This window comes from Hordeum vulgare, chromosome 6H (assembly GCF_904849725.1).
Source record: "Hordeum vulgare subsp. vulgare chromosome 6H, MorexV3_pseudomolecules_assembly, whole genome shotgun sequence".
Classification (NCBI taxonomy): Eukaryota; Viridiplantae; Streptophyta; class Magnoliopsida; order Poales; family Poaceae; genus Hordeum; species Hordeum vulgare.
In genome coordinates, this window is record NC_058523.1 from 488,490,837 (window position 1) to 488,518,686 (window position 27,850).

Sequence of the window (27,850 nt, forward strand, 5' to 3'; positions counted from 1 at the left end):
GTGCTGAAACAGGAAATGATTTGACTCAAGGATAGTTGATGACCCAGAAGTATAGGGGATCAATCGTAGTCCTTTCGATAAGTATGAGTGTCAAACCCAACGAGGAGCAGAAGGATCTGACAAGTGGTTTTCAGCAAGGAAAAATCTGCAAGCACTGAAATTATCGGTAACAAATGATTGTGTGGTGAGATGATTCGTAGCAAGCAACAAGTAACAAAAGTAGCAACGGTGGAGCAAAGTGGACCAATCCCTTTTGTAGCAAGGGACAAGCCTGGACAAAGTCTTATAGGAGGAAAAACGCTCCCGAGGACACACAGGAATTTCTGTCATGCTAGTTTCCATCATGTTCATATGATTCACGTTCGTTACTTTGATAGTTTGCTATGTGGGTGGACCGGCGCTTGGGTACTGCCCTTACTTGGACAAGCATCCCACTTATGATTAACCCCTCTCACAAGCATCCGCAACTACGAAAGAAGAATTAATACAAAGTCTAACCATATCATTAAACTAGTGGATCCAAATCAGCCCCTTACAAAGCAACGCATAAACTAGGGTTTAAGCTTATATCACTCTAGCAACCCATCATCTACTTACTACTTCCCAATTCCTTCCTCTAGGACCAAATAATGGTGAAGTGTTATGTAGTCGACGTTCACATAACACCACTAGAGGAAAAACAACATACAACGCATCAAAATATCGAACGAATACCAAATTCACATGAGTACTTATAGCATGACTTATCCCATGTCTTCAGGAACAAAAGTAACTACTCACAAAGCATAATCATATTCATGACCAGAGAGGTAATGACTAGCATCAAGGATCTGAACATAAACTCTTCCACCAAATAATCCAACTAGCATCAACTACAAAGAGTAATTAACACTACTAGCAACCTTACAAGTACCAATCGGAGTCGCGAGACGGAGATTGGTTACAAGCGATGAACTAGGGTTTGGAGATGAGATGGTGCTGATGAAGATGTTGATGGTGATGAGTCCCCTCCAATGAGAGGAGCGTTGGTGATGACGATGGCGACGATTTCCCCCTCCGGGACGGAAGTTTCCCCGGCAGGATCGTCCTGCCGTAGCTCTAGATTAGTTCTGGTTAAGTTCCGACTCGTGGCCGCGGCGAATCCTCGAAAAAGCCTCCTCTTGATTTTTTTCTGGATGAAACCCTTCATATAGCAGAAGCGGGGGGGGGGGGGGAGAGGGCCAGCTGGGTGCCCACAAGCCCCCTAGGTGCGGCCAGGGGGGCTGGCCGCGCCTAGCAGGCTTGTGGCCACCTGCTGGCGCCCCTCTGGCACTTCTTCGGCCCAATATTTTTTATAAATACGGAAAAAATCCTCGTTGATTTTTACGGCGTTTGGAGTTGCGCAGAATAGGTATCTCAAACTTGCTCCAATTTCAGGCCAGAGTTCCAGCTGCCGGCATTCTCCCTCTTCAAGTAAACCTTGCAAAATAAGAGAGAAAAGGCATAAGTATTGTACCGTGAAGTGAAATAACAGCCCAAGAAGCGATAAATATCAACATGAAAGCATGATGCAAAATGGACGTATCAACTCCCCCAAGCTTAGACCTCGCTTGTCCTCAAGCGAAAGCCTAGCTCAATAAATATGTCCACATGTTTAGGGAGAGAGGTGTCGACAAAAAAAGATACGAACATGCATGCATCATGATCATGATCAGAACAACAATACCAACATATAATCTCTCATGCTAAAGTGACAATTCTTCACAAAGTAAATTATGGATCAAGAACCTTACCGAGAAGTAACAACCTAGTCATTGAAGCAATTGCAATTTATCACAACATCAGGAAGAGTCAAATAAGAGCTTGTAAAGCAGATCTACATACTCAATCATCTTTTCATTCCCTACAATTGCTACAACTCACATGGTACACATGAGATCAAAGTTTCAACTAGACACAGAGAAAGATAGGGGCTTATAGTTTTGCCTCCCAACTGCTTACCTCAAGGATAATGTCAACAATAATAATTCATGAATTGTTACCTCCAAGTTGGCATATGAATATAGATCTTTCCCTAGCATATGATGTTAGCCAAGACAAAGGCGAAACAAGGAATTGGTGAAGATCACCATGACTCTTTCAAGGGCAAAAAGTGAAGGTACAAGATAGGCCCTTCGTAGAGGGAAGCAGAGGTTGTCATGCGCTTTTGAGGTTTGGATGCATGTCCTCTTAGTGCGGAGGAACATCACTTTATATTGCCTCTTGTGATAAAGAACTTTATTATGCAGTCTGTCGCTTTTACGTCTTCCTGATCACAGGTTCATACAAAGCTTATTTTCCACACACTAATAGATCATACATATTAGAGAGCAATTTTTTATTGCTTGCACCGATGACAACTTACTTGAGGGATCTTATTCAATCCATAGGTAGGTATGGTGGACTCTCATGGCAAAACTGGGTTGAAGGTTTGTGGATGCACAAGTAGTATCTCTACTTGGTGCAGCAGTTTTGGCTAATATGAGGTGGAAGCAATCGTCACATGCTATGGGATCTCTAATCATATAACATTGTTTGGAACCAAACAAACACAATTCATTATGTTATCTTCCTTGTCCAACATCTACTTCTAGGCATGCAATAGTTTAGTGAGTGTTGACAATCATAGATGGTGTCAAAGATGATATATGTATATGTGAACCTCTCCTTCCTTATCACTTCATATTAATTGCGACAATGAGCAAGGTCTACGTTTATCTACCCTCAACAAGTTTCAATCAACATTTTTTTTATATGTGAAGCCATCACTTCCCATAAGATCATTACATGATCTTTCATGCTTTTGTTCTTTTCTCACTCTTTTGATCATGGCAAGAGGCAAAGCCCTTCAACTAAGACACTCTTTATTATATGGCTCACAAGCTCGAATACATCGGGGGTGACACAAAGCAAAACTCAAGACTAAAACACTAAGACTTCTAGAACTACTAGAGAAAAAGAAAAATGAAGAGGAACAAACTAAAACAAAGGTAAAGGCAAAAGATGTGATGGTAATACAATACCGGGGCAACTCCCCCAAGCTTGGCAAAAGCCAAGGGGATTGCCCATACCCATGTTTAGTTGTATTCCTTTGGAGGTGATGGTGGTGGAGTTGTGATGACCCACAAGTATAGGGGATCAATCGTAGTCCTTTCGATAAGTAAGAGTGTCGAACCCAACGAGGAGCAGAAGGCTGTGATAAACGGATTTCAGCAAGGTAATAACTGCAAGCACTGAAAGTAGCGGTAACAAGTGATTGTGTAGCGAGGTGAAACGTAGCAAGCAAAGAGTAACAAGTAACAAGTAGTAGCAACGGTGCAGAAAGTGGCCCAATCCCTTTTCTGGCAAGGGACAAGCCTGAACAAAGTCTTATAGGAGGAAAAACGCTCCCGAGGACACACGGGAATTTCTGTCATGCTAGTTTCATCATGTTCATATGATTCGCGTTCGTTACTTTGATAGTTTGATATGTGGGTGGACCGGCGCTTGGGTACTGCCCTTACTTGGACAAGCATCCCACTTATGATTAACCTCTCTTGCAAGCATCCGCAACTACAAAAGAGGAATTAAGACAAAGTCTAACCATAGCATTAAACTAGTGGATCCAAATCAGCCCCTAACGAAGGAACACATAGACTGGGGTTTAAGCTTCTGTCACTCCAGCAACCCATCATCTACTTACTACTTCCCAATGCCTTCCTCTAGGCCCAAATATGGTGAAGTGTTATGTAGCCGACGTTCACATAACACCACTAGAGGAAAAACAACATACAACATATCAAAATACCGAACGGATATCAAATTCACATGACTTATCCCATGTCCTCAGGAACAAAAGTAACTACTCACAAAACACAATCATAATCATGATCAGAGGCATAATGAATAGCATCAAGTATCTGAACATAAACTCTTCCACCAAGTAATCCAACTAGTATCAACTACAAAGAGTAATCAACACTACTAGCAACCTTACAAGTACCTATCGGAGTTGCGAGACAAAGATTGGTTACAAGAGATGAACTAGGGATTGGAGAGAAGATGGTGCTGATGAAGATGTTGATGAAGATGCCTCCCCTCCGACGAGAGGAGTGTTGGCGATGACGATGGCGACGATCTCCCCCTCCAGGAGGGAACTTTCCCCGGCAGGATCGTCCCGTCGGAGCTCTAGATTGGATCTGCTCAAGTTCCGCCTCGTGGCGGCGGCGAAACCACGAAAAAGCTTCCTTCTGATTTTTTCTGGACCAGGATGCTTCATATAGCAAAAGAGGGGGGCTAGTGGGCCGTCAGGGAGCCCACGAGCCCCCACTCCGCCATCAGGGGGGTGGCGATGTCAGGGCTTGTGGCGCCCTGGCAGCCCCCCTCCGGTAGTTCTTTCGCCCAGTATTTTTTATATAATCCCAAAAAAATCCACGTAACTTTTCAGGGCATTTGGAGATGTGCAATATAGTGGACTAGGATTTGCTCCTTTTCCAGTCCAGAATTCCAGCTGCCTGAATCCTCCCTCTTCAAATAAACCTTGCAAAATAAGAGAGATAAGGCATAAATATGGTACCACAAGTAATATAACAGCCCAAAAAGCAATAAATATCAACATGAAAGCATGATGCAAAATGAACGTATCTACTCCCCCAAGCTTAGACCTCGCTTGTCCTCAAGCGAAAACCAAGTTCCATAAACATGTCCACATGTTGAGGGACGAAGGTGTCGATAAAACATAATACGAACATGAGGGCATCATGATCACACATAGAACAACAATACATCATAAATATTCTTATGGGAAAGTACAATTCCTTCACAAAGCAAAGCATGAAGCAAAAACCTTACCGAGAAGTAACCAACAATAAACAATAGTCACTGAAGCAATTGCAATTTATCACAACATCAGAAAGAGTCAAATAAGAGATTGTAAGGAAAACCCACATACTCAATCATCTCTTTTGTTTTCCACAATTGTTACAACTCACGTGGTACTCATGGTGTCAAAGTTTCAGCTGGACACAGAGGAAGATAGGGGCTTATAGTTTTGCCTCCCAACCATTTACCTCAAGGGTAAAGTCAACAACAATAAAGCATAAGTACTCAACTCCAAGTTGATATATGAATATAGATTTTTCCCAAGCATGTGACGGTAGCCAAGACGCAAAAATAGGGAATTGGTGATGATCACCATGACTCTTACAAGGGCAAAAAGTAAAGGTAGAAGATAGGCCCTTCGCAGAGGGAAGCAGAGGTTGTCATGCGCTTTTGAGGTTTGAATGCGTGTCCTCTTAGTGTGGAGGAACGTCACTTTATATTGCCTCCTGTGATAAAGAACTTTATTATGCAGTCTTTCGCTTTTATGTCTTCCTCATCACAGGTTCGTACAAAGCTTATTTTCCACACACTAATAGATCATACATATTAGAGAGAAATTTTTATTGCTTGCACCGATGACAACTTACTTGAAGGATCTTATTCAATCCATATGTAGGTATGGCGCACTCTCATGGCAAAACTGGTTGGAGGTTTAAGGATGCACAAGTAGTATCTCTACTTGGTGCGGGAGTTTTGGCTAATATGAGGTGGAAGCAATCGTCACAGGCTAAGGGATCTCTAATCATATAACATTGTTTGGAACCAAGCAAACACAATTCATTATGTTGTCTTCCTTGTCCAACATCTACTCCTAAGCATGTAATAGTTTGGTGAGTGCTCACAATTGTAAAAAGTGTCTAAGATGATATATTTATATGTGAACCTCTCTTTCCTTATTACTTCTTATTAATTGCAACAATGACTGAGGTCTATGTTGATTTATTCTCAACAAGTTTCAATCATCATACGTGTCATAAGTGAAGTTATCACTTTCCATAAGATCGTCTCATGATCTTTCATGCTATCGTTCTTTTCATACTTTTGATCATGGCACAAAGCAAAGCCCTTGACTAAGACACTCTTTATTATATAGCTCGTAAGCTCGAATACATCGGGGGAGAGACAAAAGCAAAAGACTCAAACTAAACAGTAAAGACTTATTCCTCTAAAAGAAGAAATAAAAACTGAAAAGGAAAGAACTAAAACAAAGGTAAAAGCAAAAGGTATAAAGGTGATACGATACCAGGGCAACTCCCCCAATATTGGCAGAAGCCAAGGGGATTGCCCATACCAATGCTTAGTTGTCTTCCTTTGGTGGTGATGGTGGTGTTGTTGGAGTAGTCTGATCCTCCGTCTTCCAAGACATAGGTGCTCCATCATGGCAGGATGAACGAGTCGCCGGAATCCTCAAATCTACAGCCAACCTTATTGATTTAAATTTGTACTCATACTCACAGTTTTGGTTCTGCAGGTCATAGATCTGGCCCTGAAGTTGATCAACCCTATCATAGAGCCTGGAGAGGTGTTTCCCAATATCAATGGCATCCATCTTGTGATTGCTAGTGAACTCCGTGATCATCATGTGGTTGGCGTTGAGTCCACGCTCCACCATCCCTTGGCACTTGAAGACTTGTTGCTCCATTGCTTCAAGCCTCGTCTCCATGCTTCCGGTCTTCTTAGGCCCCTCAACATCACGGATGTGCAACATCCCCTCGCCCATCTTGATAGATTGAGGGTGTTTTAGCACTTCCGTGAGGTAAGGATTGATGACCTTCTCGAAGATCTTGTCCTTAGGAGCGTTTGGGGAAGTCATGATGATCTAGATCTGTCACAAAACAGGCTCAAAACAAAAACAGAGGAAAACTACGCGATACGGAGATCAAAACCTTGGGGCGACTATATATTGATTTTTTCTGGGCCAGAAGGAGTCCTCCGCAAGAAAACGGAGTCCGGGAGGCACACGAGGTGCCCACAAGCTTGCCCTCCGCCACCACGGGGGTAGGGGGCGGTGGCAGGGCTTGTGGCCACCTCGTTCGCTCTCCGGACTTCTTTTTATTTTTCTAATTTTCCAAAAATTCCAAAACGGAGGAAATTTCCTATTGGAAAAGCATCGGAGTCCAATTTCTTACCGAAACAGATACATCTTCGTTTTCAAGGTCTGAAACAGGCCGATAAACATCCCTTATGTACTCCTCTGGAGTTATGACATTGATGATATTGGTCTCAACATTTATGGGAGTACCAGAGATGTAATGCTTGATTCTTTGCCCATTTACCACTCTAGGAAAATTTCCTTCCATGTTATTGATTTTGATGGCACCGAAACGATATACTTCCTCGATAACATAGGGACCTTCCCATTTAGAGACAAGCTTGCCTGCAAAGAATCTCAAACAAGAATTGTATAGCAGGACATAATCACCTACATTGAACTCTCATTTCTGTATTCATTTTTTGTGCCATCTCTTAACCTTTTCCTTGAACAACATGGCATTCTCATATGCCTGGGCTCTCCATTCATCTAACAAGCTGATATCAAACAACCGCTTCTAACCGGTAAGTTTGAAATCAAAGTTGAGCTCTTTGATTGCCCAATAAGCTTTGTGTTCCAGCTCAAGAGGTAAATGACAGGCCTTACCGTAAACATTTTATACCGTGACATGCCCATGGGATTCTTATAAGCAGTCCTATAAGCCCATAGTGCATCGTCAAGTTTGCTACACCAATTCTTTCGAGATCTATTGACGGTCTTTTGTAGGATCAACTTGATCTCCCTATTACTCAACTCCACTTGACCACTAGACTGAGGATGATAAGGAGATGCAACTCTATGGTTGACATCATACTTAGCGAGCATCTTGCGGAAAACACCATGAATGAAGTGTGAACCGCCATCAGTCATCAAGTATCCAGGGACTCCAAATATTGGGAAAATGACTTCTTTAAGCATCTTAATAGAGGTGTGGTGATCAACATTTCTAGTGGGGATAGCTTCTACCCACTTAGTAACGTAATCCACAACAACTAAGATGTGAGTGTACCCATTGGAACTCGGGAAGGGTCCCATATAATCAAAGCCCCAGACATCAAATGGTTCGATGACAAGTGAATAGTTCATAGGCATTTCCTGACGCTTACTGATGTTCCCTATTCTCTGGCATTCGTCACAAGACAAGACAAACTTACGGGCATCCTTGAAGAGAGTGGGCCAATAAAAACCTGATTGCAAGACCTTATGGGCAGTTCTATCTCTAGCGTGGTGTCCTCCGTAGGCTTCGGAATGACACTTCTGCAAGATCTGTCCCTGTTCATGTTCAGGCACACAACGTCTAATAACACCATCTACTCCTTCCTCATAAAGGTAAGGATCATCCCAAAAGTAATGTCTCAAATCAAAGAAGAATTTCTTCTTTTGCTGATAGGTGAAACTGGGTGGTATGTATTTGGCTATGATATAGTTTGCATAATGAGCATACCACGATGCACTATGTGAAGTGCGGATGACATTTAATTGCTCATCAGGAAAGCTATCATCAATAGGTAGTGGGTCATCAAGGACATTCTCTAGCCTAGACAAGTTATCTGCTATAGGGTTATCAGCACCCTTTCGATCAACGACGTGCAAATCAAATTCCTGTAGCAGGAGAACCCATCTGATCAGCCTAGGCTTAGCGTCCTTCTTCTCCATGAGGTACTTAATAGCAGCATGATCAGAGTGAATAGTGACTTTGGAGTCAACTATGTAAGATCTAAACTTTTCACATGCAAACACGACTGCTAAAAATTCCTTCTCCGTGGTGGCATAGTTTCTTTGGGCACTGTCTAGAGTTTTACTAGTATAGTGAATGACATTCAACTTCTTGTCAACTCTTTGTCCTAGAACAGCACCAACAGCGTAATCACTAGCATCACACATGATTTCAAAGGGCAAGTTCCAGTTAGGTGGTTGAACAATAGGGGCGGTTATCAAAGCCTTCTTAAGTATTTCAAAGGCTTCCTCACAATCCTCATCAAAAACAAAAGGAACATCCTTCTGCAAGAGGTTGGTAAGAGGCCTAGAAATCTTAGAGAAGTCTTTAATGAACCTTCTATAGAAACCAGCATGACCTAGGAAACTTCGTATACCTCTGATATCTGTGGGGCAAGGCATTTTCTCAATTGCATCAACCTTAGCCTTATCAACTTCAATGCCTCTTTCGGAAATTTTGTGTCCTAAGACAATGCCTTCATTAACCATAAAGTGGCACTTCTCCCAATTCAAGACGAGGTTGGTTTCTTCATATCTGTGTAAGACTCGATCAAGGTTGCTGAGGCAATCATCAAAGGAAGACCCGTAAACGGAGAAGTCATCCATGAAAACCTCGACAATTTTTTCACAAAAGTCAGAGAATATAGCTATCATACATCTTGGAAAGGTGGCAGGTGCATTGCATAAGCCAAAAGGCATACGTCTATAGGCAAAGGTACCGAAAGGGCAGGTGAAAGTAGTTTTCTCTTGATCAGATTGTGCAACAGGTATTTGCGAGAAACCTGAATAACCGTCTAGAAAGCAGAAGTGTGTGTGCTTTGATAGCCTTTCTAGCATTTGGTCGATGAACGACAAAGGATAATGATCTTTCCTGGTTGCCTTGTTCAGTTTCCGAAAGTCTATCACCATCCTATAGCCGGTAATAATCCTTTGTGGGATTAGTTCATCCTTATCATTAGGAACGACGGTGATACCTCCCTTCTTAGGTACGCAATGTACTGGACTTACCCAATCACTATGAGCAACAGGATAAATGATTCCTGCTTCCAGAAGCTTTAATATTTCTTTTCTAACAACCTGTTTCATCTTAGGATTCAATCTCCTTTGATGATCAACAACTGGTTTGAAATCAGGATCAGTTTTAGTCTTGTGCTGACATAGAGTAGGACTAATACCCTTAAGATCATCAAGAGTATATCCAATAGCAGCGCAGTGCTTCCTCAGAGTTCTTAGTAACTTCTTCTCTTCGTGCTCTGAGAGGAGGGCACTAATAATGACATGATATATCTCCTTCTCATCAAGATAGGCATACTTAATAGTATCCGACAACTGTTTAAGCTCGAACACAGGATCACCCTTTGGTGGGGGAGGATCCCCAAGCATTTCAATAGGCAGATTATTCTTGAGAATAGGATATTGTTCTAGGACAGTTTTATCTATCTCATCTCTCTCCTCCATATGCATATCATTTTCATGCTCAAGAAGATATTGCTCTAAAGGGTCCGTAGGAGGTACGGCAATAGAGGCAAGAGCAATGATTTCATCTCTACGAGACGACTCTCTTTCATGGGGTTGTCTTCCAAACTTGGAGAAATTAAATTCATGAGACACACCCTCGAAACTTACTGTGACGGTCTGCTTAATGCAATCAATGTGAGCATTGACAGTGTTGAGAAAGGTTCTACCGAATATGATGGGACAGAAACTATCTTGTGCAGTACCAAGGACAAGGAAATCAGTAGGATACTTCGTCTTACCACACATGACTTCTACGTCTCTCACAATTCCCAGAGGGCAGATAGTGTCTCTATTAGCTAGCGTAATAGTGACATCAATGGGTTCTAACTCAGCAGTCGCAATCTCATCTTTGATTTCATCATATAGAGAACGGGGTATTGCACTAACACTAGCTCCCATATCACGTAAACCATGGTAACAGTGATCTCCTATCTTAACAGAAACAACGGGCAGGCCAACTACACGTCCGTGCTTGTCTTTCACGTGAGGTTTAGCAATTCTAGCGGAGTCATCACACAATTTGATAACATGCCCATCTATGTCTTCGGCTAAGAGATCTTTGATAATAGCAACACTAGGTTCAACTCTAATCTCCTCAGGGGGTGCAAGTGGTCTAATGTAACCCCTACGTATCATAGTTGGAGCTTTAGAATAATCCTTTATCCTAGCAGGGTATGGTGGTTTCTCAGTGTAAGCACAAGGAACAACAGGATCACTAAAAGCAATGACTTTCTCCTCAACTAGATTGGTTTTGGCTATGTTGCTTTCTACAGGAGGATAATATTTAAACCACTTCTCTTTGGGAAGATCAACATGAGAAGCAAAAGATTCACATAGAGAAGCTACTATCTCAGAGTCAAGTCTATACTTAGCGCTAAAATCTCTAGAAGTGTTTGTCTCAACAAAAGATTTAACGCAATCAAACTGGAAATTCATACCTGACGCCTTACCTTCCTCCAGCTCCCAATCTTCAGAGTTGTGTTTGATTCTCTCCAATAAACTCCACTTGTGATCAATATCCTTCTTCATAAAAGAACCAGCACAAGAAGTATCAAGCATGGTAGGATCTTCATGAGAAAGCCGAGCATAAAAGTTTTGAGTGATGATTTCTCTCGAGAGCTCATGATTGGGGCATGAATATAGCATTGATTTAAGACTCCCCCAAGCTTGAGCTATGCTTTCCCTGTCACGAGGCCAAAAGTTATAAATAAAGTTCCGATCACGATGTACTAAATGCATAGGATAGAACTTTTGATGAAATTCCAATTTCAACCGATTGTAGCCCGATGATCCAGTATCATCACATAGCCTATACCATGTCAACGCCTTATCCTTCAAAGATAAAGGAAAGAATTTCTTCTTTACCTCATCCTCGGGCAAACCTGCAAGCTTAAATAAACCACAAACTTCATCTACATAGATTAGATGCAGGTCTGGATGTGAAGAACCATCTCCTGTAAAAGGATTAGCTAGCAGTTTCTCAAGCATACCCGAAGAAATTTCATAAAAGATATTTTCAGTAGGTACCTCAGGTTGAGGAGCAACTCCTCGTGCTTCCGTTCATGGTGAAGATACCCCGAACAAACTCCTCAAAGGAACAATTTTCGTAGTGACAAGTGACAATAAATTTCAGCACAATATATAGATGTTTCCTTACCAATTTCCACTTACCAAAGGCGCTTCACTCCCCGGCAACGGCGCCAGAAAAGAGTCTTGATGACCCACAAATATAGGGGATCAATCGTAGTCCTTTTGATAAGTAAGAGTGTCGAACCCAACGAGGAGAAGAAGGCTCTGATGAACGGATTTCAGCAAGGTAATAACTGCAAGCACTGAAAGTAGCGGTAACACGTGATTGTGTAGCGAGGTGAAACGTAGCAAGCAAAGAGTAACAAGTAACAAGTAGTAGCAACAGCGCAGCAAGTGGCCCAATCCTTTTTATAGCAAGGGACAAGCCTGAACAAAGTCTTATAGGAGGAAAAACGCTCCCGGGGACACACGGGAATTTCTGTCATGCTAGTTTCATCATGTTCATATGATTCACGTTCGTTACTTTGATAGTTTGATATGTGGGTGGACCGGCGCTTGGGTACTGCCCTTACTTGGACAAGCATCCCACTTATTATTAACCTCTCTCGCAAGCATCTGCAACTACAGAAGAAGAATTAAGACAAAGTCTAACCATAGCATTAAACTAGTGGATCCAAATCAGCCCCTCACGAAGCAACGCATAGACTGGGGTTTAAGCTTCTGTCACTCCAACAACCCATCATCTACTTACTACTTCCCAATGCCTTTCTCTAGGCCCAAATATGGTGAAGTGTTATGTAGTCGACGTTCACATAACACCACTAGAGGAAAAACAACATACAACATATCAAAATACCGAATGAATATCAAATTCACATGACTATTATTAACATGACTTATCCCATTTCCTCAGGAACAAAAGTAAATACTCACAAAACATAATCATAATCATGATCAGAGGTGTAATGAATAGCATGAAGGATCTGAACATAAACTCTTCCACCAAGTAATCCAACTAGCATCAACTACAAAGAGTAATCAACACTACTAGCAACCTTACAAGTACCAATCGGAGTTGCGAGACGAAGATTGGTTACAAGAGATGAACTAGGGATTGGAGAGGAGATGGTGCTGATGAAGATGTTGATGAAGATGCCTCTCCTCCGATGAGAGGAGTGTTGGTGATGACGATGGCGACGATCTCCCCCTTCGGGAGGGAAGTTTCCCCGACACGATCGTCCTGCCGGAGCTCTAGATTGGATCTGCTCAAGTTCTGCCTCGTGGCGGCGGCGAAACCACAAAAAAGCTCCCTTCTGATTTTTTCTGGACCAGGATGCTTCATATAGCAAAAGAGGGGGGCTAGTGGGCCGTCAGGGAGCCCACAAGCCCCCACTCCGCCACCAGGGGGTGGCGGTGTCAGGGCCTGTGGCGCCCTGGCAGCCCCCCTCCGGTAGTTCTTTCGCCCAGTATTTTTTATATAATCACAAAAAGATCCACGTAACTTTTTGGGGCATTTGGAGATGTGTAGAATAGTGGACTAGGATTTGCTCCTTTTCCAGTCCAGAATTCCAGCTGCCTGAATTCTCCCTCTTCAAATAAACCTTGCAAAATAAGAGAGAAAAGGCATAAATATGGTACCACAAGTAATATAACAGCCCAAAAAGCAATAAATATCAACATGAAAGGATGATGCAAAATGGACGTATCAAGTTGCTGCAGGGTCTTGAGCTTGTTTAATTTCCACCTGAGCATAAAATTTTGCTCCCTCAGATCATCATTTTCCTCTTCAAGCTTCCATGCCCTTTGGCATAATTCCTGCTTACTCTCCTGCAAGAAACGAGAAGGGATAAACAAAGTCTTAGGATTCTTCCTTGAGTTAGGGAGGCTCGACTTCTTGAACTCCACATGCGTGTGTCCAGGTTGAGGTAGAGGAGCCTCCTCTTCATCATAACTTGTTTGTTCCTTCCCCTTGGGATCATAATCTTCTTCCTCATTAGTGGTCCAGCCATAAGGATCCAAGTCCCCATAGACATTGGGGTTAGCGAGGTAATCAGCCACATAGCTCTCCCCCTGTGAATCCTGAGAAGACATCTTGACCTAGATCTACGGCAGAAAACAGGCTCGAAACAAAAACAGAGGAAATCTGCGTGATACGAGGGTCAGACCTTACGGGCGAATATATATATTGATTTTTCCACACCAGAAGGAGTACTCCGCACGAAAACGGAGTCCAGGAGGCGTACGAGGTGGCCATAAGCCCCCCAAGCGCGAACAGGGGGTGGGCCCGCGCCTGGCAGGCTTGTCGCCTCCACGCGCGCTTTCCGTACTACTTCCAATTTTTCTATTTTTTCAAATATTCCAAAACGGAGGAAAAATCCTACTGGAAAAGTTTTGGAGTCTGTTTACTTACCGAATCACATACCTCTTCGTTTTCGGAGTCTGAAACAGGCTGATAAATATCGCTTAGGTAATCCTCTGGAGTTATGGTATTGATAATATTGCTTTCAACATTTATGGGAGTACCTGAGATATAATGCTTGATTCTCTCCCCATTTACAACTCTTGGACAATTACCTTCCGTGTTGTTGATCTTGATAGCACTGGAACTATATACTTCCTCAACAATGTAGGGACCTTCCCATTTAGAGAGAATCTTGCCTGCAAAAAATCTTAAACGAGAATTATATAGCAAGACATAATCACCTACATTGAACTCACGCTTTTGTATCCTCTTATCATGCCACCTCTAAACCTTCTCTTTGAACAACTTGGCATTCTCATATGCCTGAGTTCTCCATTCATCAAGCGAGCTAATGTCAATTAACCTCTTCTCACCAGCAAGTTTGAAATCAAAGTTGAGCTCTTTAATTGCCCAATAAGCTCTATGCTCTTGCTCTAGAGGTAAATGACATGCTTTACCGTACACCATTTTGTACGGAGGCATGCCCATGGGATTCTTATAGGTAGTTATATAAGCCCACAGTGCATCATCGTGCTTCTTAGACCAATTCTTTCTAGACCTATTGACAGTCTTTTGCAGAATTAGTTTAATCTCTCTATTGCTTAGCTCTACTTGACCACTGGACTGAGGGTGATAGGGAGACGCAATTCTATGGTTGATATCGTACTTAGCAAGCGTTTTACGGAAAGCACCATGAATGAAATGTGAACCACCGTCGGTCATTAGATACCTAGGGATTCCAAATCTAGGGAAAATAACTTCTTTAAGCATCCCGATAGAAGTGTTGTGATCAACACTACTAGTGGGGATAGCTTCTACCCACTTAGTGACGTAATCAACAACTAGGATATGAGTATACCCGTTGGATTTTGGAAAAGGTCCCATATAATCAAAGCCCCAGACATCAAATGGTTCAATGACAAGTGAATAGTTCATAGGCATTTCCTGACGTTTACCGATATTACCTATTCTTTGATATTCTTCACAAGACAAGACAAACTTACGTGCATCCTTGAAGAGAGTGGGCCAATAGAAACCTGATTGCAATACCTTGTGTGCAGTTCTATCTCCCACAGCAGGTTGAGGAGCAACTCTTTGTGCTTCCGTTCAAGGTGAAGATACCCCGAACAAGCCCCTCAAAGGATTAGTTTCCATAGTGACAAGTGACAATAAATTTCAGCACACTATATGAATGTTTCCTTACCAAGTTCCACTTACCAAAGGCGCTTCACTCCCCGGCAACGACGCCAGAAAAGAGTCTTGATGACCCACAAGTATAGGGGTTCAATCGTAGTCCTTTCGATAAGTAAGAGTGTCGAACCCAACGAGGAGCACAAGGATCTGGCAAGTGGTTTTCAGCAAGGTAAAATCTGCAAGCACTGAAATTATCGGTAACAAGTGATTGTGTGGTGAGATGATTCGTAGCAAGCAACAAGTAACAAAAGTAGCAACGATGCAGCAAAGTGGCCCAATCCCTTTTGTAGCAAGGGACAAGCCTGGACAAAGTCTTATAGGAGGAAAAACTCTCCCGAGGACACACGGCAATTTCTGTCATGCTAGTTTCCGTCATGTTCATATGATTCGCGTTCGTTACTTTGATAGTTTGATATGTGGGTGGACCGGTGCTTGGGTACTGCCCTTACTTGGACAAGCATCCCACTTATGATTAACTCCTCTCGCAAGCATCCGCAACTATGAAAGAAGAATTAAGACAAAGTCTAACCATAACATTAAACTAGTGGATCCAAATCAGCCCCTTACGAAGCAACGCATAAACTAGGGTTTAAGCTTCTCTCACTCTAGCAACCCATCATATACTTAATACTTCCCAATGCCTTCCTCTAGGCCCAAATAATGGTGAAGTGTTATGTAGTCGACGTTCACATAACACCACTAGAGGAAAAACAACATACAACACATCAAAATATCGAACAAATACCAAATTCACATGACTACTTATAGCATGACTTATCCCATGTCCTCGGGAACAGAAGTAACTACTCACAAAGCATAATCATATTCATGACCAGAGAGGTAATGAGTAGCATCAAGGATCTGAACATAAATTCTTCCACCAAATAATCCAACTAGCATCAACTACAAAGAGTAATTAACACTACTAGCAACCTTACAAGTACCAATCGGAGTCGCGAGACGGAGATTGGTTACAAGTGATGAACTAGGGTTTGGAGATGAGATGGTGTTGATGAAGATGTTGATCGTGATGAGTCCCCTACGACGAGAGGAGTGTTGGTGATGACGATGGCAATGATTTCCCCCTCCGGGAGGGAAGTTTCCCCGGCAGGATCGTCCTATCGGAGCTCTAGATTGGTTCTGCTCAAGTTCCGCCTCGTGGTGGCAGCGAATCCTCAAAAAAACCTCCTCCTGATTTTTTTCCGGACGAAACCCTTCATATAGCAGAAGAGGGGGGCCAGAGGGCCAGCTGGGTGCCCACAAGCCCCCTAGGCGCGGCCAGGGGGGTGGCCGCGCCTAGCAGGCTTGTGGCCACGTGCTGGCGCCCCTCTGGCACTTCTTCGGCCCAGTATTTTTTATAAATCCGGAAAAAAATCCTCGTTGATTTTTATGGCATTTGGAGTTGCGCATAATAGGTATCACAAACTTGCTCCAATTTCAGGCCAGAATTCCAACTGCCGGCATTCTCCCTCTTCAAGTAAACCTTGCAAAATAAGAGAGAAAAGGAATAAGTATTGTACCGGGAAGTGAAATAACAACCCAAGAAGCGATAAATATCAACATGAAAGCATGATGCAAAATGGACGTATCAATAGTCAAGCAACGCGAGAGCGACACGACATTTTCAGAAGTTTGTCGTCTTTATGAGCAGAGCCAGCAACAACATCACGAGATGATGAACCGGCTAATGAATATGGGAAATCAACATGGACCACACCCACAACACTCCAGGTTGGCTGAGCTACACAAGACCCACCCACCAACTTTCTCGCATACTGATTAACCAATGGAAGCCAATGATTGGCTATGCGATATTGAGAGAAAGCTCATTATTGCACAATGTTCCCACCATGAGAAGGTGCTCTATGCACCTCACTATCTAACTGGAGCTGCAACCTCGTGGTGGGAGAATATCCTCCGTGTACATCCTAACGAGAACAACATCATGTGGCCTGAATTCAAAGAAAGCTTTCGTGGTGCGCACATCCCAAATAGGGTCATGAAAAATCAAGAAAAGGGAATTCGAAGATCTCAAACAAAGGAGTTCCACTGTAATGGAATACTTGGACCAATATAATCAATTATCAAGGATATGAAAGTGAAGACTATAAGACAGAAGAGAGAAGAATGGAGAAGTTCCTTGGTGGACTCGCTCCGACATTAAAGTGCCAGCTGGTCGTCCACACCTTTCCAGACTTCAAAAAACTTGTGGACAAGGCCAACATGCTCGAGGCCGAGTGATGCAGCCTAGAAGACATTCACAAGCACCGTGATAACAACTCGGCACCGACTCACAACACCATGCACAAGATTGAGGACAGAAAGAATCCAACCCCTCGTGCCCCAACCTCAGCCAATCGAGTCAACACCCACTTTTATGCGAGAAACAAGGACTTTACTCCCCGCCCCGGTGTTACCTTTTTCACGTGAGGAGAGGCTGGACACTTTGCCCGACGATGTCCAAAGGTAGGGAATAGTACGACTAAAACAAACCACCCCAGCAATGACTCAGCACCAAAGCGTAGCAACATCAATCCCAACAACAACCACGGGAAGGGCCATGTAAATCTTGTAGCCAAGGAGGATGCTATGAACGCACCGGAGATAGTACTCGGTAAGTTCCTTGTCAACGAAGTTCCTGCCATGGTTTTGTTTGATTCTGGAGCTTCCCATTCGTTCATTTCAGAAAAATTTGCCTTGAAACATCTTTTTCCAACTCTCCCCTTGGAAAATTCAATGACCATCAAGTCCCCGGGAGTACAGTAGGTTACACAAAAATATTGCAAGGATGTTCCCATTGAGATTGAGGGTTTGACATTTTGGGCAAATCTCATCGTGATCGAGAGCAATAATTTGGATTTTATTTTGGGAATGGATTGGTTAAATACCAATAGGGGATTTATTGATTGTTTCAAACGAACGGTCATACTCATCCATCATTAGGGAAAAAGAGTAAAAGTTGCAGCCTTAGAAAGGAACAAAACAACTCAACCTCGACTAAATAAAATGGAGGCCTTTGAGTTGAAGGATGTTCAAGTGGTGTGTGAATTTCCGGATGTGTTTCCTGAAGAACTACCAGGTATGCCACCAGACCGAGAAATAGAATTCGTTATTGAGCTTGCACCTGGTTGATACGTCTCAAACGTATCGACTTTTCCAAACACTTTTGCTATTGTTTTGGCTTCATTCTTGCATGATTTGAATCTTACCTATTAATAAAGCACGCAATGCTTCTGTCGTACGTCGTCGTCATTTTTGCATAAAGGTCCCTCCGCTTCTAACAATTCAACCCACACTCCATTTTTAAGTTAAAAAACGTTTCAGTTTTTACATAAAGCACCCCAGAACCATTGCCGTTTAATTAAATTGATTCACCACTTGTGGCTGCCAGTGGGGAATCCTTCCCGTCGGTGGCGGTTTCCGGTGAGGGAGCTGGGGGGGGGGGGCTTGTCACTGGACGAGACGAGGAGCAGGAAGTGAGGCGCGAAGGCGCAGCTGTCGGATGCGCGCTCGCCCACGGTCAACTCCACTCGCCAGCCCCAAGCGCCGCTTATACCGCGCCGCCCTCTGCCTCGATCTCCGCCGCCACCGCCCCGATCCGGTCCGGGAGAGACCATCTCCGCCGCCAACCTGCCACTGGAGCCTCGCCTCCCTCGCCCCTTGCGCCGGTGGAGGCAGCCGCCGGCCCTGCTACGCTCGGGCTCGAGCAGCGGGAGGGGCGCGGACGGCAGCTCAGAAAATCGAATCCCTCCCAGCTCGTGGGTTCCCGGCGTTGAATTCCCTTGCCAGAGGCCGCACGTGGAACTGGATGTTCGTGATGGAGATTTATTCCCGGAGGCCTACACTGGTTCTGCAAGCAACGATTGTTCATCAAATGTTCTGATTTCTGAAATTGAAATCAATATGTCTCTGACTGACTGACTGACCTCGCAGATGTCAGGGGCTTCTTCCACCGGCGGCGTTGTTAGCTCCACCGGTGGCCTGATTTCCGATTGCACTTCCAATATTAATTAGAAACAGTTATATGCCTGATCGTCCGATCTTAGATAAACAGGAGTAAAAGGAAAAAAAGGTATCTCATTCTCGTCCATCTACCTATCTATCTGAAGTTCTGAACTCAGCCACGGCGGCGAGCTTCTCCTGCTCTCTGGTCAGCGGCTGCCGGTGCTCGGTCACCTTGCTAGGGGTATCGGGGTCGCCGCTTGTGCTTGAAGGCATCTGTAACTACATGAGTTAGTGTACAGAAACTACTCAGAAATTGCAGCTTGTGAGCGTGGCGCCGGCGACGAACACCAACGCGAGGAAGACAAGCGCCGTCGGCGGCACCACACCACAGAACCGCTTGGAGTCACCGGGCACCGGACCTGCATCGATGAGTCGTCAGAAACAAGAGCGAGCGAGCGCATCATCATACATGTGTCAGGATTTGAGACAGGATGGATCCGATTAACCAAGCCAGCCTTGATCATGAAGCAAAGATAAGAGAGGTCTTCCCGGAGGAGAGGGAAACCCAAGCGAAGATGGTGAAGCTATGCCAAGGCTCGCCCTGAAATCTACTGCAAGGGTGGCCCCGAAGCAAAGAAACCTTCACCAGGGTTAAGAACTCTGCAACCGCAGCAAACAAAAAACCTCTGTGGCACTCAAAGAAATAAAGCTAAAAAATGCCGCAAAACGTGTGCGGGGAGATCAAATTTTCAGATAGAATTTTGCGGTTCCAGTGAAGCTAACAAGGCCACAGCTTACGAATTAGTACTACTGTTTTGTAGTGTCAAAAACGCAAAGACATGTCTCTTTTGACCTTTACACATACAAAGACACACAACAGAAATATGAGGACCCTTGGAGAAAAAAATACCTTTCATGGGTCCGGTTCCCCCATAGAAACAATTGTTCATGAACTAAATGAAATAAGAAGTTTTCAATACCCAACTATACCAGTAAGGTCCAAATTATAGTACGGGAATCCTCTGAGAAAGGAAATATATGCATTGTTCAATTCATTATATTTATGAACAACTCTTTCGGCCATTTGGACTTAATGGAATACATTTAAAATCTATAATCATGCAGGTCATCTTATGATATATGGATATTAAATTTTATGGAAAAAAGTAAAGTAAGACTGCTAAAATAACGACCATTGAAATTGCTATATCTTTTACAAAAATCAAAATTTCAAGTTTGTGCCGAGCAGCTTTTGCCTTTATTTACAACTTAACTTTCAATTGCTACTCATACAGATGCAATTAGCTGTTCTAGCTGCTGGACACCAATTCATATGGAGTAAATTGTTTCTATTAGTACCTTTTATTTTTTTCTGCTTGGAGAGTTCGTATAGGTATTAGTCGCTACTATATATAATCATTTGTCGTATGTTTACGTACCTACTTACATTTCAAAGGCGGTGCAGAGTTCAAGTAGATGTAGACGAAGAACATGATGGAAGGGGGATCAAATACGAAATACATGATCCGAAAATCGACAATCTAACCCGGTGCAACGCACAGACACTTTTACTAGTGAAACTAACCCGGTCTGATGCTGTTTTCAGTAGAGCTGCCTGTATGGTTTTCTTGTGTGCAGGAAAATGGATATTTATATGTCCCACAAAATTTACATAAAAAATAGAGAAAATCCACACATCAGGAGGGACCTTGGGACACAAGATGGGTCAGAGGGGGGCCACCAGGGCTCCAGGCGACCCATGGACGCGGCCTGCCCCTTGACCGCACCGGGAGGCCGCCTGGGTAGGGTCCACCCCCTCTGGTGCCCTACTTTGGATCCTATTTTTACCCGTGACGAGGAAATCCTAGAACAGAAGTCATTTTGCAAGTTATCGACGTGGAGCCGCCACCACCCTCGGTTCTTCTTCGGAGAGCTAATCTCGAGGCTGCATTGGCCTCCGGAGAGGGGAAATCGTCGCCATCGGCATCACCATCACCACTCCATCATCCTCCCATGGCTTGCCCCATCATGTGTGAGTAATTCCCTACTGTAGGTGAAGGGGATGGTAGGGATTAGATGAGTTAGATCATGTAATAGTTCATCGGATTGTTGGGGGCATGTTGCCTATCATCTACTATGGTGTTTATCATATTTGCTACTACTTGTTACTCTTAGTGCTTGTCACTTTGGGCCCTAGTGCCATGATTTCAGATCTGAATACTTTATGTTTTCATGAATATATTTGTGTTCTTGATCCTATCTATGAGTAGTATGCACCTATTATAGTCCGGAACCGACGATCCCAATGGTGACACCTTGGGACACCAAAGGGGATAGGTTATAGTTTGAGGATTCCATGTATCCATTGATTGTTAATGCTTTGTTCCGGTGCTCTTTGACAGGAGCACCTTAATCTCCATAAGTTCCTTTTGGCCCCATTGATAGCGGGATGGTAGGACAAAAGATGTTGTGCAAGTTCTTATTGCAAGCACGCATGACTACCTTGGGATACATGCCTAATGTCTGATATATGTCTAGATGATCATTACTTTTCTATGTGCCTTGCCTCAAGTTAAATACATGATATCTCTCATCCATGAACAACCATCCATCTCCCTAGCCTGTAGTGTTTTAATCGTGCTAGTTATCAGTTTCTCTACTTTAGCTGTTTTACTTTCGTTGTTTTGCCACCATTATTTCCGTTGCCACAATCACTTTCATATCACTATTGCTACTAAAATTTCATTGCGAAGCAAGTATCTTTCAGGTGCAATTGAATTGACAACTCAACTGTTAAAGCCTATAAATATTCTTTGGCTCCCCTTGTGTTGAATTAATAAATTGGGTTATCTTACTCGTGAAGACTGTTGCGATCCCCTACACTTGTGGGTTATCAAGACTATTTTCTGGCGCCGTTGCTGGGGAACATAGCTTTATTTACAAGTCTACTTGGAGATATTTTTCTTGCTATTATTTATTCACTATGGGTAAGAAAGGAGACCCGAAGGTTCCAATTTTACCATCCTCTACGAGAAAAGGTACTGTTCTCAGCACTAGTGCTACGCTTGATTCACCTTCCGTTATGAGTAAGTTTGCTTCACCACCACCACATGCTGCTTCTACCAAGTCCGTCACTATGCCTGATACTTTTGATGATGCTTCTACTACTAATGATGAGACTTTTTTACTTGGTTATTTTATTGAGTCTCAAATTGCTAAGGCTACTAAGCAGTCTGAAATTGAACTTCCTGTTACATGCTACCCCATTGGTAGTTCTTTTGGTTACCCAGTCTTGAGTGGTCTCAAGGAAAGAATTCTTGATGATGATTATATTGAACTCGATGATGATTTATGTAGGGAACTTACAAAGTGTGTTGACTCTGACCCTGCTTTTGTTAAGAAGTTGCTTCAAAAGCATTCTACGAAGAACAAATTTACTCCTGATCCTAAATTTGCTTCATCTCCTATTTGCATCGAGGATGCTGATTTTGATTTCTCTGTTGATCTTTCACTTATATCCACAGTTGAAGCTGACCCCTTTTATGGCAGATAAAATGACGACGCTATTGCACACCTTACCAAACTCACAGAGTTGGGTGGCTTATTCACTATAGAGGACAAGAAGAGAAATTATTATGTTACTAAGCTACTTCCTTTCTCTTTGAAGGAAGATGCTAAAGCATGGTATGATGCACTAACATGTGGTTCCATTAAGAGTCCTCAAGATTTAGCTTAATCTTTTGTTGCTAAATATTTTCCTGCACATAAGTAACATGCTGCTTTACAAAGATTATATAACTTTAAACAGTTGCAGGATGAGCACCTCCCTAAAGCTTGGGGGAGGTATTACACTTTACTCAAGGCTAGACTGGGACATGGAGTCCCTAAGAATGAATTGCTTGATATATTTTATGCTGGTCTAACCGATGAATCTAGAACCTATGTGGATAGTTGTGCTGGTTGTGTTTTCAGGGAAAGAACACCGGACGATGTTGAAGAACTAATGGGTAAGATAGCTAAGAATCATGATGATTAGTCTGTGCCTGAACCACCTCCACCACCAAAGAAGAGAGGTATGCTTTTCCTAAGCCCTGAAGCTATGCAAGAAGCTAAAAAGTCTATTAAAGAGAAAGGTATTAAAGCTGAAGATGTGAAGAATATACCTCCTATTGAGAAATTATGTGAGCCTACCACTCACCCACCTATGGTAGAGGTACACTCCCTTTTAGAATTCAATGTAAGTGACATCCCTCATGGTAAGCCCCCTGATCAATGCTTAGATGAGCTTGATAATTTCATTGTCAAGCAAAATCATTTTAATGAGAGGATTCAAAGCCAATTGCATGATAATTCCCTTGCTATCAAAAGTTTGCTTGATGTTTTAAGTAGAACTGTTAATGATGTTAAAGGTCTTGTTAAGCATTTTCATATGGTTCAAACTCAGCTTGAACAAATTTCTAATGTGCAAAAAGATTTGCTTGCTAACAATGCCAAACAAGTTGATACACATGCATATGGCATAAAGATCCGAGGTGGTACACACACCTAGGACCCCCTCTATCCGGAGGGGCATCCAAAGAGGACCGAGCAAGATTCTCAATTGCAGGAAGAAGACGTTGTCAGCTCCCCGAAGAAAAAGAAGAAACACAAGGAAGATGACAACTCCAATGATCCCATAATTGATGAAGAACCTATTGTTGATCCTAATACTATATCTATTTCCGATGCTGAAACTGAAGATGGTGTTGAACCTGATAAAGATAATGATAAGAATGATCCTCCTGAGGTAAAAGAAAAAGAAGCACCCGACAAGCATAAGAGGTATACTAGAGAAGACTTTGTTGCAAGAAAACATGGGAAGGAAAGAGAACCATGGGTACTGAATCAATGCCCTTCCAAGGTAAGTCTTTCAAAACCAAAGAAGAAGAGCATTACAATAAAGTTTGTCAATGGATGAAACCTATTTTTCTTCAAATTCCTTTGACCGATGATATTAAGTTGCCCATGCACTTGAGGTATATAAAGATATTGTTACTAATAAAATAAAAGTTCCTAATGAGGCAATATCTACTATGCTTGCTAATTACTCTTTCAATGGTAAGATTACTGAGAAGCTTGGTGATCCAGGTATACCCACCATTCCTTGCTCCATAAAAAAATAATCATGTCAGAACTGCTTTATGTGATCTTGGTGGAGGACTGAGTGTTATGCCTTTCTCTCTTTACAAAAGTCTATGTCTAGATAAACTAATCCCTACATATATCTCTCTTCAAATGGCTGATAAGTCAACAACCGTTCCTATTGGTATTGGTGAGGATCTTCCTGTTGAAGTTGCTAATTGCTTGATCCTTACTGATTTTGTTGTGCTTGACATGCCCGAGGATGGGAGCATGTCTATTATTCTTGGTAGACCTTTTCTTAACACCGCAGGTGCTATTATCGATTGCAATAAATGGAAGGTGACTTTCCATGTTAATGAGAAGGAGCACATGGTATATTTTCTGAAGAAGATTGATAAAAGGCATGGCCTTAATTCTATTGAGAATATTGAGACCATGAAGGTTGGAGAGTGGGATTGTCCTCTACATGTGCACCACAAATACAAAACCATTATGGTGGGGACAATATCCATTAAAATAAAGGTACCATGATTGCTTTATAAGAAGTGAAACTTTTTGCTCGATATAACACATGTTTGGTAGTAAGACTTGATCAACCTTGCTAACAAATATGTTTCATATGAGTAAAAAGAGAAGCTTGTTATGTTTTCATTTCTTTTATCTTTCATCCTCCTTGCTGTACCAAAGTTTTATGTTTTTCAAGCTTCATATGTTTAAACTTTGTTTCGAGCTTTCCGGAAGTTTTGCAGCTTTCGGTACTTCGAAATTTTTCAAGAGTGAAGTTGTGAGAAAAATTATAATAAAAATTTCCATCAAATAAGAGACGCAGGGGCACCTGAGCCAGCCAGGCGGGCCACCCTTGGTCCAGGTGGCCAGCTGGCGCGGCCTGGCCCCTGGCCGCACCCATAGGTCGCCTCGGCCCACGTGGTCCCCTTTCCAGGTACTTCTTCCTCCCTTCTCTCTCTCTCACTCCAAAAATCCCGATTTTTCTCCTGGAGCTCGAGTTCTTGCTGTTCTTGGTGGGAAATTTCGATCTCTCTCTACATCCCATCATTTGCATTGAGAATTTGAGCATTTGCTCCTTGGTATGTGAATCCTCGACACCTCCAATTAGAATTTTGATTGGTAGTCTTATTTGTGAGTATTTTAGAGTTCTTGGTGCTGTTCATATGAGCTTGCATGTATGTTTAGGAATTTATTTATGAAGTTTTGACGCAAGCTTATGCATCGGGGAAGGGCGTAGAATAGTTTGCTCCAACTCATTTTTGCTTAAACCTTCATTTTTGTCATGCATCAAAAATTTCAGAAATGAGTTTGTTTGGAAAAGCAAAAGGATGGATTGGGAAGAAGAGACCCGGGCCTACCGACACAGTAACTAGAGCTGCAGCTTCATCTTCCACTGTGAGGACAAGTTATAGTGATGATATCGTGCCACGAGAGTTTCTCCACGAGACGGACACGACACGTGCCATGGCATACCCGTGTTTAGATTTCCTTATGGCGGCAGGTATTAAGGATGAGTTTGATAACCTTTGTGCAGCTGCAGGTTTGACAAGTCTCGTAACACGACGTGTACAAAAATATCCAAAACTCACCTATTATTTTGTCAACTGGTTTAGATATAATGATAAAACTTCCATGATTGAATTCAGATTATATGAGGATGTCTTTACCATGCCTTTGGCAGAATTTTGCGACGTTGTAGGTGTGTGGAATGTCGGGAAGACGACCAAAATGAAAATTCAGCCCTACGAGCTGAAATCCCTATTCGCTTCCCTTTGCAGCAAATATCCGTGAGACATTCACCGGGGGGAAATCTCCAGCATCTTGTTTCCTCACATCAGTTATTTCGCATACTATATTGCTCGAGGGGTGTTAGCTCGTGACAACACGAGCAACATTTCAGCTCCGGATCTCGCTATCTTGGCAGCTGCCCTCTTAGGGATAACACGTATAATATTGGTGCTTTGATTGCTTGTCGCCTCGTCGCTAACAGAAGCAAAGAGCCTCACTTTGGTGGCATTTATGCCACGCTTATCCTCGAGCACCTCAGGCGCACTGTACGCACGGATGATACGCCTTTTTCATTCATAAGCTTTTATCTTACAGCTATGAAGAGGCACGAGTTTGTTACTAGGTCTTATGAGTTTGGTAACCTTGTTTATACTACTCGCGAGACCTGTCTACCTACACCACTTTTGTTTGATTACACTAGCAGGAACGGATGGTCCTTCACCTCGATTGAGCTGGATGAGTTCGTGATCCAGCAACAGTTCCACAACCCCATGGAGGGCGTTGTTCCCGAGGAAGAAGAGCCTTCTTCTTGCGAGGCCAGCCGGGTATTAGTGTACGCGCTCGAGGCCTCGCATGATTCTTGGAGCCACCAGTACCACTCCGGAGCCAGAGGGAGCTCTTGGAGCCCGCAGTAGCCAAGCTCATCTCAGGCCAAAAGCCTAAGCTTGGGGGAGTACGTACCCTTCTCCCCTTCCATTGTATCATTTGTGGTTTCCATTTTAAATCTTTTCGAAGTTTTTGCCCGTTCTTCTTTGTTCTTTATTTGCAAAAACAACAAAAAAAATTTCTTTTTTCTTTTACTTTCATTTAACCTTTAGAAAATCCAAAAAGATTTCTTTTCTCTCTTTAGTTTACTTTGTTTGCAGAGTTCAGCTCACGTCCATGGTTGCAATTTCACTTGATTACATCTTTCTACGTTCGGTCGTGCAAGTGACGATGCAATAATGACGAAGATCGACGGAAAGGATGCAACAAGGAAAGCCGGTATGAACTCTATTTGTTTCTACTTTTGTACATATGCCTGTACTTATGATCTAGAGACCAGCTTGTAGCGACATAGTGATATGTTTACAATGCCTTCCTAGTAGTTCATGCTTTCTTTGTGACTAGTCTCAAATAGTTGGAGTGCATAATTTATTACCGAAATGATTTGCATGCATTGCATTGTTCATGGTTTGGCATATTGAAGTGGTATTTCCCTTCGGAGAGTTTTAGGATTGACTTGGCACATGCTTACACATGTTTTTGACTAGAAGTCTATCAAGCGTTGATGATCTTTTTATTTCGGAATAGTTATATCACTTTCATGCCCGATTCAATGTTGCTTTGTCACTTTGCATGATTATGACCGTTATTGCTCTCTGGTTGGTCGCTTCTTCATCTTTTGCTAGCCTTCGCCTGTACTAAGCGGCCTGACTGCTTGTGCATCCAAAATCCTTGAAACCAGTTGCACCATATGAGTCAACCATACCTACCTATATGCGGTATTTATGTGCCGTCCTAAGTAAATTTGCATGTGCCGTATTCTAAATCTTCAAATAAATATTTTGTTTTGTATGCCCAAATCGCTCATGTAGTGACTAGGGGCTATCAGTATCTTCCATGCTAAGTGGGTTATTCTCAAGATATGTGTTGGTTCACTATCATTCATGAGAAAGTGG